The sequence below is a fragment of the Dromaius novaehollandiae genome, chromosome 9, assembly GCF_036370855.1.
Source record: "Dromaius novaehollandiae isolate bDroNov1 chromosome 9, bDroNov1.hap1, whole genome shotgun sequence".
Taxonomy (NCBI): Eukaryota; Metazoa; Chordata; class Aves; order Casuariiformes; family Dromaiidae; genus Dromaius; species Dromaius novaehollandiae.
The window spans coordinates 11,497,249-11,510,026 of NC_088106.1; the positions used below are offsets into that span (position 1 = coordinate 11,497,249).

Genomic DNA, 12,778 nt, shown 5'->3' on the forward strand with positions numbered 1-12,778 from the left:
AAATCCCCCTTTTGAGGCCCCTCCCCAAGAACTTCCCCCCGCCGCGCTTGTTGAGATACTCTACAGAGGGCTCCTAAGCCTTTCGGGGCCAAAAGGTAAGCCAGAGCCTGGAACTACTTTTCATCGCGGAAGGATATTGCAGCATTGACGGAGTGACTGCGCTCGCTCCTTCCTCCCGCTCCGGCCCCCCCCCCCCCCCCCGGCCCCTGCGCACGGGGTTTCCCAGCCGGCCCCTGCTGCAGCGCGCGGGTGGGGGGAGCGCGCCGGGGGCGGGAAGGGGGGGCGCGGGGCAGGAGGGAGCGGGGCAGGTGGGCGCTGGCGCGGCTGTGGCTGCCCCGCAATGTTACCGTCTCCGAGCCCGGGGCTGACGTGGGCGCCCGGCTTCCTCGGGGCGGTAGAGCTGGGCCGCGGGTCGCCCCCTTCCCCCCCCCCCCCGCGGTGGAGTCAAGCGCGGGCCGCAGCCTCCCCCCTCCCCCGCATTCCGGGTGGGGGCGGCGGGAGGCCGCGAGGTGACGGGAGGGAACATGGTGGCGCCGGGGGCGGCAGGGTGGGAGCCCCCGCGGCTCCCTGCCGCCGCGGCCCGGCCCATGGGGACGCCGCGGTCCCGCGTCAGGGCCGCCTGCGGCGTGAGCAGGCAGAGCCGGGGCGGCTCGCGTGTGGGCAGGGGGGGCGCAGGCGGCGGTGCTTCATCCGGCCGGCTGCGAGGCGGCAGCTGCCTGAATCATGCGGCTGGTTCTGGGGCGTTAAAAGTGGAAAATTTCCAGTCGGCTGAAGGCCTATTTGGGGAGCAGCCGTGCGAGCGAGGCAGGGTGCTCCTCAAAACACGGCGCGGTGGTGGGCTGCAGCTCGTAGCGCAGCCGTGAAAAACTGTCAAGACTCATTTAAAGGTTAGTGTAGTCTAAAGCCGAGCACAACTGTGCCGTAAGGAAAACGTTACTGTGCAGCCTGAATCCGTGACACGGCTAGTGGCCACGCTTGTGGCTTTCCTGCTGATTTAGAAAAAAATTGCTCGTCCTCCCAATACACTTCTTGGGTTTTTAACCATTCGACAGTATTTCTTAAGTAGGGAAATAATTTAAATCATAAGCACTGTTTCTCCTCATTTTGATGGGCTTGTGCGTGTCACGTTTGAAGTTGTTTCCATAGTGATTCTATATGAGCAAATGGAGTCAATGCTTGAAAAACCCGACCTTTTAGGAATAATCTAGAACATCCGTAAAGAGAATCTTTGAGCTCTTCCTATGGCAGCATCTGCTGGGGCAATATTATCTGTAGAAATAACACAGGATTTATCCACATTCAAACTGAATGATACAAGCATAGCTCTTCTATTGATCTACCGTAACGCTCCCAAGTTTTTGTCCACGTTTGGTGGAAAATACTGAGGATGTGTCTTGCTTGTATTTGTAATTTAGGGAGCCCCCACAGCGATAACTAGGGTCCTTTTAAATGGATGATAGCAATTTACGTGGAGCCATAAACGTCAGGTTGTAAAAGAAACAGGGTGGGCTGAAGAGTGAACCTCAACACAAGTTAGGGCAGGCACAGTTAGATTTCCAATTAAAAATGACAGTGGCTCCAGATGGAAGAAATACTACTACTCAATATTTATTTTTGAATTAAGAATTATGAATGCTTATTAAGAAAGCATAGAATGTGTATACATTTTATTTAAGTATTGCAGTTAGGCCTTAGTATATCTGCACACCTAAGTGGAAAAGATTTCTTGGCATGTGAAAAGTTCAGGAAGGTAAGCCATCATTTTCGGCATACTTTAAATGTATTTTTGAAAAAAATATTCTTATCTCAGAATTAGGTGTCTAGGCTTTTTTTCCCTGTACTGCAGAAATTACCTCTGTATTCAAACCACTTTGAAAGTTGTATTTTGACAAAAGTAGCTTTTAAATAGCAAAATTATTAACGGTTTTCTTTAAGACTAATTATAGGATAACTGTGTTGCTATTGCTCTAACTTGCTACAAGTCTCGTTTTACTCCAGTTGACCCCAGCTGTGATCTCCAAACTTCATCCTGTTCCAAAAAAAAGTCAGAAAATGTTTTTTGACTCTTAACTTCAATCAAGGCAGGATTTTTTTTTAGGTTATTTTTGTTATTTACTATTCTGGTAGTAGCATCTGGGAGTCCCTCAGTCAGCTCTCAGGATTTCTATTCAGACATTAGGCGAGTATAGAACCAAACAACGCTACCTGTCCTCCAGAACTCGTGATCCCTTGCCTTTACAGAGCAATTTGAAACGTTCAGATGTCTCGGAGGTTTTTGTTCATTTGCGATTTGAATATACAGGAAAATCTGTGGGTGTTTTGGTATCTCCTGTCACATATGGTTGTTGCAGAGTTTGGCAAATTTGATGAGGCAAGATGCCTTTGGCCATATTATTTGCTCTGGCTCATCATCATTTTAATCCACTGTTATAGAGTCAGATGGTCTTTAGTCAGATGTCTCTGCTTGCCTAAAGTGTTGTATGACTGGAACTATGAAATTAGGTTTTAAAAAGCAAATCATCAGTTCCCATGTTAAAGAAACTCACGTGGATGTTCCACATCAAGAGATACGAGGAAAGGAATCCAGTCTTTCCTCCAGTGAAAGTCATTGACTTATTTCACCAAATTAAAAGAGGAAAGCATTTGAGTTCATTACCTTTAGATAAGCAAAGGGTTGGAAATGCTGAATCAGTCCTCTGTTTATGTGATACACTATAGCAAAAATCCAGGATTGTCATCCTGGTAATGACCGTAACTATACTAGAGAAAAATTTGGGGACATTTTGTGTTCTTAAAACCTTGTCCATGAACACAGTATTTGAGAAATATCTCTTTGGTTATAGTAGGTTAAACAGACATTTTATTTTTGATCTCTCATCTAGCTTGTGTATTCTTACAGACTGGAGGTAGCCATGGTCTGCCTGGGACTGTGTGCATTATAAGCATGAAGCATCACACTGAAAGGTATCAAAAAGTTGCATTTTGTCACAGCGTCTTGGATTGATACAGGCATTTGTTATATCCTCCTAGCTTTAAATCTTAGGAAACTTTCTAGAGCGGTTTCAACTGAAAACTTGCTGCCCAAGGACTGGGTTCATGTTATCATCAGGCAGAAGAGATATCAAAAAGATACTAAATAAAAGTTTTGTCTCTGCTACCCGTGTTAGGATCCATGGCCACAATTATATGTGCACACTGTATACTTCAGTGGATGTCTCTACAAAAGACAGTCCTGGTGACTCATGAGACCTTTAGTGAGAGTGAACATAGTTATACACTTATTAACACAGGATAGCAGATGGGACTAGCTGGTTTAGCAGCTGGGTTTCCAGTCATTGTTCACACAAATTGAAGTAAATAATGATGTATCTAAAGAAAGTGGTAGGAGCTATGTATCTAAAGAAAGTGGTAGGAGCTGACGCCTCCCAAAACTGTGCTCAAGATGAGCAGTCCCTGCTCATCAGTATTCTGGCAAAGGCGATGTTACTGTTTACATCAGAAAATTTCAGAAATCTCATTTCGGAAAACTTATACCATGAATTAAATATACAGTGAAACCATCATGTACTTCACTGGAAACCTGAAAGATCCTGAGTTCCTCTCCTACATTTGCAAGTCCTATGTTAGTGTACATACCACCCATTTTTTGATTGCCACAACTATCAAGGCAGAGAAATAATTGTAGACGGTCTGAGTTTATTCATAGTAGATCGTACTGAGGATCAACATGTCTTGTTAAGGTGTTGTTAACAAGAGGTAATGTTTTTCAGTTCATCATTCCTAAAGGAACCTGCCTTAAGCAAAGGCATGCTTCCTCAGATACAGGAGTGATTAGCAAAGGATTCTGGAAAATCTCCAGGAGAAAAAAAGTCTGAATTCCAAGAGACTCATGCTTGTTATTTAAATACAGTCACAAGGTTTCATTATCTGCTAACTTAAGCTTTTTTGTCATTCTTCTGAAATTACAATGTAAACAAACTAAATAATAGTAATTTGTAAGATGCAGTGACTTTAATACATTGAGAAAGGCTTGCTTTGTATTCTTTAGTATCTCAGTGTAATTTAAAATCCACACTATGATGATTTTAGTACATCAGGCTGCTGGGTTTGTTTTGTCGTCCTTTTTCAAAGTTATTTTACAGCTCTGTTATGAGCTGAAAGATGTTTCTATTCTTTGTAACTGTAATCAAACTTGTTTGTGTTGTAAAATCTCAATTATGTTCTCATCAAGTGAATGAAACTACCTCCAGACAAGGAATTTTTTCTCCTTGGTAGAAGTTTTGTCTCACTGAATAGTTGTGCTTTAGGCCAATACGAAACATTTTCAAAAATGCTTAAATGATTTAGGAGCCAAGCACTATGGAAAGCCAGTGGGATTTAGGCCACTTTAGTTAATTTAATTGTCCCGCATGCCCAATCTAGTCAAGCTGTTCAGACTTCTGTGAAGGACATAGGTTGGACAGGCCTTTTGCCTGCCAGCTGGCTGGCTGGTTTGAAATGTATGCCTGGTGGTCTGTGGCTTGTGCTCCTGTATGCCCTACTAGCGTCTGAGCACAAGTCTCCAAGGAGTCTTCTTGCTTCAGTTTTGCATAATTTTGTTGCTTAGTGGAACCTGGCATTCTCTGCTACATCCCAGAGAGTCAAAAATTTAGAAAACTAAGGAAAGTTAAATATTTCTTATGTTCAAAGTAGATAGGTATCATTTGATCCAATGCTCTTTGAACTCATGAGAAATTTCCTGTTTACTTCAGTCAGCGTTAGGTTGGGCTGCTAATAAAAAAAAGTAATATTAAGTTAGAAAATGAATATTTCCTTTCATTAAGGAAGTGTGTAAACTACTGTTAATTCTTCAGACAAGTACTAAATAAGAAACCTATGAAAGGGGATGATTTATGGTGGTCTTATGATTTTAGTAACTATTCAGGTAATAGGAAGAATGTTGACACAGTAAAATCCCAACCTAAATACTTGAAATAGAAAAATATTTTTCTTTCTATGGTTTTCTGTAGTTAGACATTCAATCCTCTGCATGCTATAAAAGTCAATGATGATAGTTTAAAGTCTTGAATATCCTCCTTGTCTGAGAGGTTATATTCTTACAGTTACTAAGGTCTGTAGTTGGGCCCAGGGCACGGAGTCAGCTTAGCTCTGTTCTCTGTGACAGACTTCCAGTGTGACCACAGTCATGTAATTTTAGCACCAAAGCTGCACAGATGATACTGATTGGACTCGTGTCATTGATTTTTATTGGAATAAAATCAAAACTTTGTCTGCACCTCAGTATTCTCTGTAAAGTAGGGGGTAATAGTGTTTGCCTCAGAGGTTATGTGTGGGCAAATGTTTGAAAAACGTTGAGATCTGTAACGGGAGGAGGCTTAGAAAGTCTTTGATAGAAGTTGTATGCATACTTTCAGGGCAGAGTTTGTTCTTTCTATTGCAAGAGTAAAGAAAACTAGAGAGATTAAGCAGGTGGCAGCTGCTGATAACATCCTGAAAGAGTACTGTAGTTGCATTTAATTTTCAAGTCAATTGGGAGACTTCTACACTACCCTGAAATGCTGTATGTCATGTATTTCTGTTAGACACAGTGTGCAAAAAACTTTTTTTTTTCCAATTCTGAGAAAGTAATTTGAGCATATGCATTCTTTTGAAAAAATAAAGTCATTGACATGTTTTTCCTTCTGGTATTGGTTAACCATTGATGTAATTTATTTATTCTCATGATTTTTCAATTTGGAATCCACTGATGATACTTGAGATTTTTAATTGCTGTGCTGATTTCAGTCGCTTCATTTCTGGGACAGCTGCCGTAGGCTGACCTATTCTCCGTATTTATTTTCAAGAACCTTTCCTCATTGATAAAAGAGATGAGTGTTGTTTAGGTTTTTATGAGGGGGAACTAATGCATGTGAACCAAATCAAGATGAAAACACCAAAGAGACAAAATAATTCTTTGCTTTGATACAGGTATGTTCACAGGATCAGGGCTATGGTAAAATGAAAATCTCTAGTGTTTATTGTAGATATGCCTACCCTGATAGGTATTCTTACACTCTGTATCCTGGCTTATGAGACCAAGTCATCTGACTCTGTCCTTTCCCATCCAAATTGTTTTTTTTAAGTATGAAACCAGGCACTGTGTGCTTTTCAGAATTCATGTACAGTAGTATGAGTTATGAGGGCCCATCTCAGATTAGTGACAACAAAGTGGCTAAGTTTTATCAACTGATATAGGATTGCACAGAAAGCTTAGGTTCGAGTGTCTTGCCAGGCTTTTATTGTCACAATATTTAAAACGAGTACTTCTCTAAACAGCAAGATTAAGATATCACAGAAATTGTTCTTTACCAGAAGACCTTTTCTCTCCATGCCCAGCCCTCTATGTGAGCAAATTTGACTGAAGTCTCTGTCTCCTTTTTTAGCAGACTATTTTAACCTCCAAAACAGAGCATTTTGCAGTTTATAGAGCTTATTCTAACATGTAAATGTTATCAGTAAAGGTAAATACTTTGTCATTAATAAAGTGAACTGTGTAGACAGAGGTATTGCCTCAAGGTAAACCTTAGTTTCTGCAAAATGGAAGTTTTCTGTTGAGCTTGAGTTTTATAAAACAGTGGAATCTGGTCACTTATGCAGGCAGCTGTAGTTCAGACTCTCCGAGTTTTGTTTCTGTCACGGTACTGGCTCAGTATGAGACTGTAGATAGTGGTTTGAGTTTTTGTGCCCTAGTGTCACCTGCCTGTCAAAACAGGAATTATGATCTCCTGCTCTAGCAGGATCTCCTAGACTCTAAACTGTTCAAGGCTGGGACTGACAGCCGTGCACGCAGCGCTCCAGGCTACAGCGATCGGTGCTGCGTGGGGAGCTGAGGCGCTACCTGGGTAAATGTTAAAAGGTTAATCAAGGTAAACACTGGGACCTGTTTAATCAATGATTTCTTTTTTGATTTTTTTTTTTTGGGGGGGGGATGAAAAATAATATTTAAGGCTTTTCTCTTTACGTTGGTGTCATGGTTGGGTCTGAAATGCCTACTGGTGAAGTTAAAGCTGCCAAGTGGGCTGCCAAGGAGTTACGTTGTAACTTTTCTGCTCTGCTCTTTGTAGTTTGGTTTTCCTTTTAGAGGGCCTCTCTAAGCCAGTCCTTCTTCCCAATGCTTTGTGCTCTACGCCATCCCAGAATGCCATTATATGTTATTTTATATGCTGAATGTCTAAGACCAGATGAGACAAAAATGAATATATAAGGTGCAAGATAGGAAATCCATTCTTTTCCTTTCAGGTTGCACCCAGGAATATCTGCCCAGATTTTCCCGGAGTCCATTGATGCCAAGGAGAGACAACCACTAATGCAAGCACTGACAGGATGCAGGCGATTGCATTATTTTAGCCAGAAGTAAATGTGGCATTGCTGGTGCTAATCCAGGGCGTGCACTTTAACACATCATGTCACAGCAATTGGCGGTAACCAGAAACCTTTGCTGATTACACAGCAGGAGCCAGAAGTGAGAATTAGCATTGAATTACAGAAATATATTGATTAATTTATTTCGGGCATGTGTTGAGGATAATTAATTTATAATATATTGGCATTTTTTGCAATCAATAATAAAGAAAATAAATGTACCTCTATTCAAGCTAGTCTTCTCTTGTGCTAGCTAGTTTTATTTAAGAGTTTCTGATAATACATTTTTGAATCTTATGCAGTTATTTGCTATTGTATTCTGCATTTATTCATAGCCCATTCTTCTGATTAATTTAAAAGTAGAAAAGTTGGGGAAATCCTCATTTCCAAGCAAGGTGATACTATGGATATTCAGGAGCGACCCACTTACTGGTGTTTTTTCTTTGCTCGCTTTTTTGTGCTTCATAGCTTGTATTATCATTTCCAAATGTACTCATACACATTTTCCATGGATGGCAAGACTACAGGATTTCTCCTTCAATTTCGGCAGGAATTAAACAAACCACCCATTTCACCCTATTCAATAGACCTGAGTCTATTGAATAAAGACTCAGTGAAAAAATGACGAAATATTTACATGATGAAATATTTACAGCTTTCAGGACCTCATTTGGATGTGATGTTTTGTATATCTTAAGCTCAGCATTTTCTTTTTTCATATTGCTGGCCATCAAAGCTCAGTATCACAAAGATGATTTTATATAGCTTATCTTCATTACATGAGAGGAATTTTCTGATGTGCTTTACTGCTATTCATTTGCATTGCTAATATTCAGCTCTTCTGGGAATACAACTTTGTATCCCCAGGAGCACATTTTCTTCTGAAATCACATCAGAATTGTCTTTGTTAGTTTACTGGGCTAACAAACCATATATCTTCATGCAGAATGGAAGAAAAAAAATTGAGAGCTGTAAAGGACTGCTGGCTCAGAGCTGCTGTTGCCATAGAGCTGCTGCCGACGAAAAACTGCAGCATGGATTTCTTCTGCTGTTGAAGGTAAGATGAGGGCACAGCAAAGACTGTAGGAGGGGGAAGGGAGGGGAGGCAAGGGGAGGGAGAAGAGGAAGAAAGTCTGTGTCCTTGCTGTCTAAAAAAGGAAATCCAGTTTCAGTGTTCATGAGCAGAACTGCTGGTGCAGAAGAACAAAGCTATCGGTTGTTTAGAGTAGCAAGAGTGATGAGCAAGCAAGCACACTGCCATGCTTTCAGAAGGAAATACTGCAAAGGAAGGAAGGAGAAGAAGAGCAACTTTATCATTTAGAAAATAGCCACTGCTGCTTCAAGATAGCTGCTTTTTGACACTACTTTGGCATTAATATTGTTCTGCTGGGTAAAGACAGCTGTGAAAAACTAAATAGGTAGATAAGAAGAAAAAGTCATGCTAAAAATTTTCAGTGTAATCCTGAGTAGATGCATTCTGTCTGTATTAGAATGTATCAGTTGTTGCATTCAGCTGTGTAGTACTGTGAAACTTCTAAATGTGATAACTATATTTACAGCAAGATTATTATGATAAATTGATCTTTGGATGTGCTTTAAAGTGGATGCATTTTGTGTGAAAATGTGTAACAAATAACCGAAAGGTAAATATTAGATACTCAAGAATACTCATACTTGTTCTTATAAATATAGAACTGACATCAGACTTGCTTTAGGAGCAATCCTGTAAATGGGGTGAGCTTTGTAGAGTAAGACTGTCTGTGATCTTTGCAGAATTATCTGCAAAGTGGTCATCCCAAAAGCTGCTGCTGCTGCTGACGACGTTCCTACATCTGTTTAGCTTGCCTGTTACATATTGCAGCTTTTTGCTGTCCTTCCCTTGCTGGTTCTCTCTGTATTTCAGCTCTTTCTGAGATAAGCTGAACCCATGTGCCCTGTGCAGCAAACCCAGCACGCCTGTGATGTTTGCATAATGGGGCCTTGAAGAGAATGAAATTTTTAGAAGGTGTACTAAATACAGTGATAATGGTGATTGTCTTAGTTATGTAATGTCGATATTACGGACCATCTGATCACTGTATTATTGAGAGTGCTTGGGTAGAACAGCCCTTCCTTACAATTTCTTATACTGCGCTTTATTGTGTGTTTGACCGTTTCTCCTCAGGTCGTGGTTTGAGGATTGAGTCGGAGTGAATTTTTCCTATAGCAGCCTGTTATCTTGATCCGGAATCTGCAATTCAGGTTGCAAATAAATAAAAGTTTATTAGGGATTCTTGCTTTTGTTAGCATTACAGTCTCTCCCTGAGAAATTGCCATTCTCTGAGATTATAACGCTTAGATCATTTATGTTATTTCTCAATTGTGAGTGTCACTGGGCCAAGTATATTGATCATGAATACATCAAAAGTCATTTTAAAGATATGTCATGAGGAATTGGACGTTTAAGTGTATTTTTTAGCAGCCAGACTCATCTTATGAATGCTGACTGCAGCCTATCTATAGGCTGTGGGACCATTATTTTTACCTAGTATAGCACCACAACCAGTTCAGTCATCGAAGACATCATTTGCCTGGGTCCCCCGAGCCAGCACGTAAAGATCAGGTCCTAATCTGTGGTTGAGGCAAGCCCTGGTAACACTAATGGTTATGATTGGTTTCACAAGGTGTTTAGTCATCTTCTGTTCTGAACAATTGTTCGTATTTTGCTGGAGTGAATAACTGTGTTAGGATTGAGGTCCACAAAGCATTAGGCTCTGAATTTCAGAAAACTTCTCCCAACTTGTGGATTGAACCTGTCTGGGTTCTTCAGAGGTCCAAGTCAATACTTTGGTCGAATTTCACTCCTCTACATATAGTAGACTCCTCTGAACAGAACAGCTGTCCAAGCGGGAATGGATGATCCCTATGCAAACTCAAATCTACTTCCAATCTTAGTTGCAGTCCTAGACTCATTCAGTGTAATTCTGCAGTGATAAAAATAGGTAGGCAGAAGCATCCCTGTTGCTAATTCACAGGTTATTCTCATATGTTGCAGGTAACTCTTTTTTTGCGTATAGTATTTGCATTTATTGGTTCCAGTTGGTAGTGGGTAATATGTATATACGCTGAAAATGGCAAGAGCTAGAGCAGTGCTAACAGAGAAATGTCTTGGCTGATTAACTGCATCCAGTGTGCAAAATGGACTGCAGATATATTATAACCTTCATACTGAATCTGCACCATGCTAGACTGTGTCAAACAGTCTACATCTATCAACTTTAGTGAAAGTTTGAGACATTTTTAATGTCTTAAGGTTGAAAAGTGACTTGATCTAAAGCTAAGCTAAAGAGAGGAGTTGTTTTTAAATATATTGATCTGTCTATACATTTGCATAGAACTGTGAAGAAAGGAAACCTTGTAGTTCTATGCTGTTTTTTCTGCTTCTTCAATCTGGTTTATATATATATCTGCAGGATTGGTCAAGAGAAGAAAGTATGGCGAAACATTGCCCAAAACACTCTAATTTCTGTATTTGGGGAAGGGAAAATGCTGTTAAGCTACTAGTGTTGCTGTGATTAGTGCCAGGACCTGCATCAGTTCCCAAAACATCGCAGAATATAGCAGCTAATTTGAGGGTTAATGCCACCTGTCATCACCTTTTTCTACATCCCAGGAGGTGATTCAATGCACAGTGTACAGCTCTGCCTCTTCCAAGTAACTTTTTTTTTTACACCATAGGCTTTGACTCAGTGCTCCAAGGCTTGGTTTTCGAAAGTGCTGGCACCCACAATGCTATTTAAAGTTAATGGGAACACTGGCTGCTCAGCACAATTTAAAATCAGGCCTCTGTACTCAAACAAGATTTTTTTAGTTTAGCAGTCACAAGAGTTTTTAAGCGACCAGTCTGAGTTCTCATAGACACCTTCTGGAACTGACTTTTTCTTCAAAGCATGTTGTCAATACTTGATTGATTCCTGGGAAATGCAGGTATGTCTCATTTTAGCACTTGATATCTTTTTCTTCTTTTTTTTTGTGAGCATTCCTACTATTTTAGTTAATATGCAGCAAATGGAACAGCTGTCATGTGTAAATGAAGTGAATTCAGCTATAATAGATTTACTTCTCTGTGATATTTTATCTGAATAATCTTTTTTTCTATTAGAATGAATGGCAAGAGATTAATTTCTGCTGAACTGCCTAAGGGTTAGAATAAGAAATAGAAAAATGTTCCTTTGTCATTAAAATTTCTTTACATGCGTCTGGTGGACATTTAAAGTTACTGAGCTATAGTATTGGGGCACATTGGTCGTACTCATTGTTTCAATGTGTGATGGCTCCAACTGTTCTGTTGTTAAGCATTATATTCCTTATTGAAATCAACAGTAGCCTATTCTTACCTACCCGATTGTTGTTTGGGTTTTTTCTTTTTTTTTTTTTTTTAATAATAATCTAAGCTTCGGTTAAAAATATCCTCCCTGGATAAAAGGTGCACCCTCATTTGTTCCCTGCCTTTATCAGTTTTGTTTGTTCGTTCCCTTGTTTTTTGCTCACACACAACTATTTTTCCATTTGAAGCCAAGTGGTTCATTAGGGTTTCTGTAGTAAGTAGACCAGTGAATCATTCACTGAATTCTTATAGTGACTTCTCATTAAAAATGTTTTGGGTTCAAGCTCTTCAGTTTTAAGGCAGATATACTACTTCAGCATGAATCTGGACTCTGGGGGGAGTTCTGATTCTCTGGGAGTCACTTTGAACTGAAATAGCAAGGTAAGCAGTTTGCTGCTGTGTGAGACCAGCAGTTTAGTGCCTGGTCTTCAACTCGGGGATTAGCAGTATCAGTATTCATGGCAGAAGGGAAAGAATCACTGTCATATTTCCATGATCGCTGTTACTCTATACTGATAGGTGTTACTTCTTTGAAGCTTAAGTTTGGGTTTTCACTGAGCTGCAGATTGAAAGCAGTTCAGTAACAGCAGTAATATTAGTATTCATTATAGCAATATGCCTTACCCAGTTAGGAAAACCTTCACTGCTTCCTCCTTAAAGCAACCTTCCTCTTATTTTAGAATGCAGTAGAAGTATTGTATTATTCATTACATTTTACCAAACCAACTTCTCTTCAAGCTTCATTAAAATTGTGGAAGCTGAATTATTCTAATATAGTCCTGTAAACACAGTGAAATTACAGTTGGTATGTGAGTAGCTGGTTGCTGAATTGAAAATATAGATCTCCAACGTTTTGTAAGAATATTTGAGGAATCTGAGCACCAGATTTGGGACAGTTCTGTCTATACAACAGTAGCTGTGCAGGGTTGTCATTTCCAATTTGGTAGCCATTTTATCTTCAGAGTTGTGATTCCTAAATTGGGAGCAATTATCTTACTGGCTGAAAGACTT

General features: G+C 40.2%; 1 long non-coding RNA gene across 2 annotated transcripts; it reads left to right on the forward strand.

Moving 5' to 3' along the window:
• Positions 1-426: 426 nt before the first annotated feature.
• LOC135329159 (uncharacterized) lies at positions 427-9,766 on the forward strand. 2 transcript variants are annotated; one of them, XR_010390469.1, is made up of 4 exons: positions 427-887; positions 2,900-2,964; positions 7,279-7,501; positions 8,348-9,766. It is a non-coding gene; the product is annotated as an uncharacterized LOC135329159 (long non-coding RNA). The 2 variants fall into 2 exon arrangements; XR_010390470.1 differs by lacking the exon at positions 2,900-2,964 and having other exon boundaries at positions 430-887.
• Positions 9,767-12,778: the final 3,012 nt, after the last annotated feature.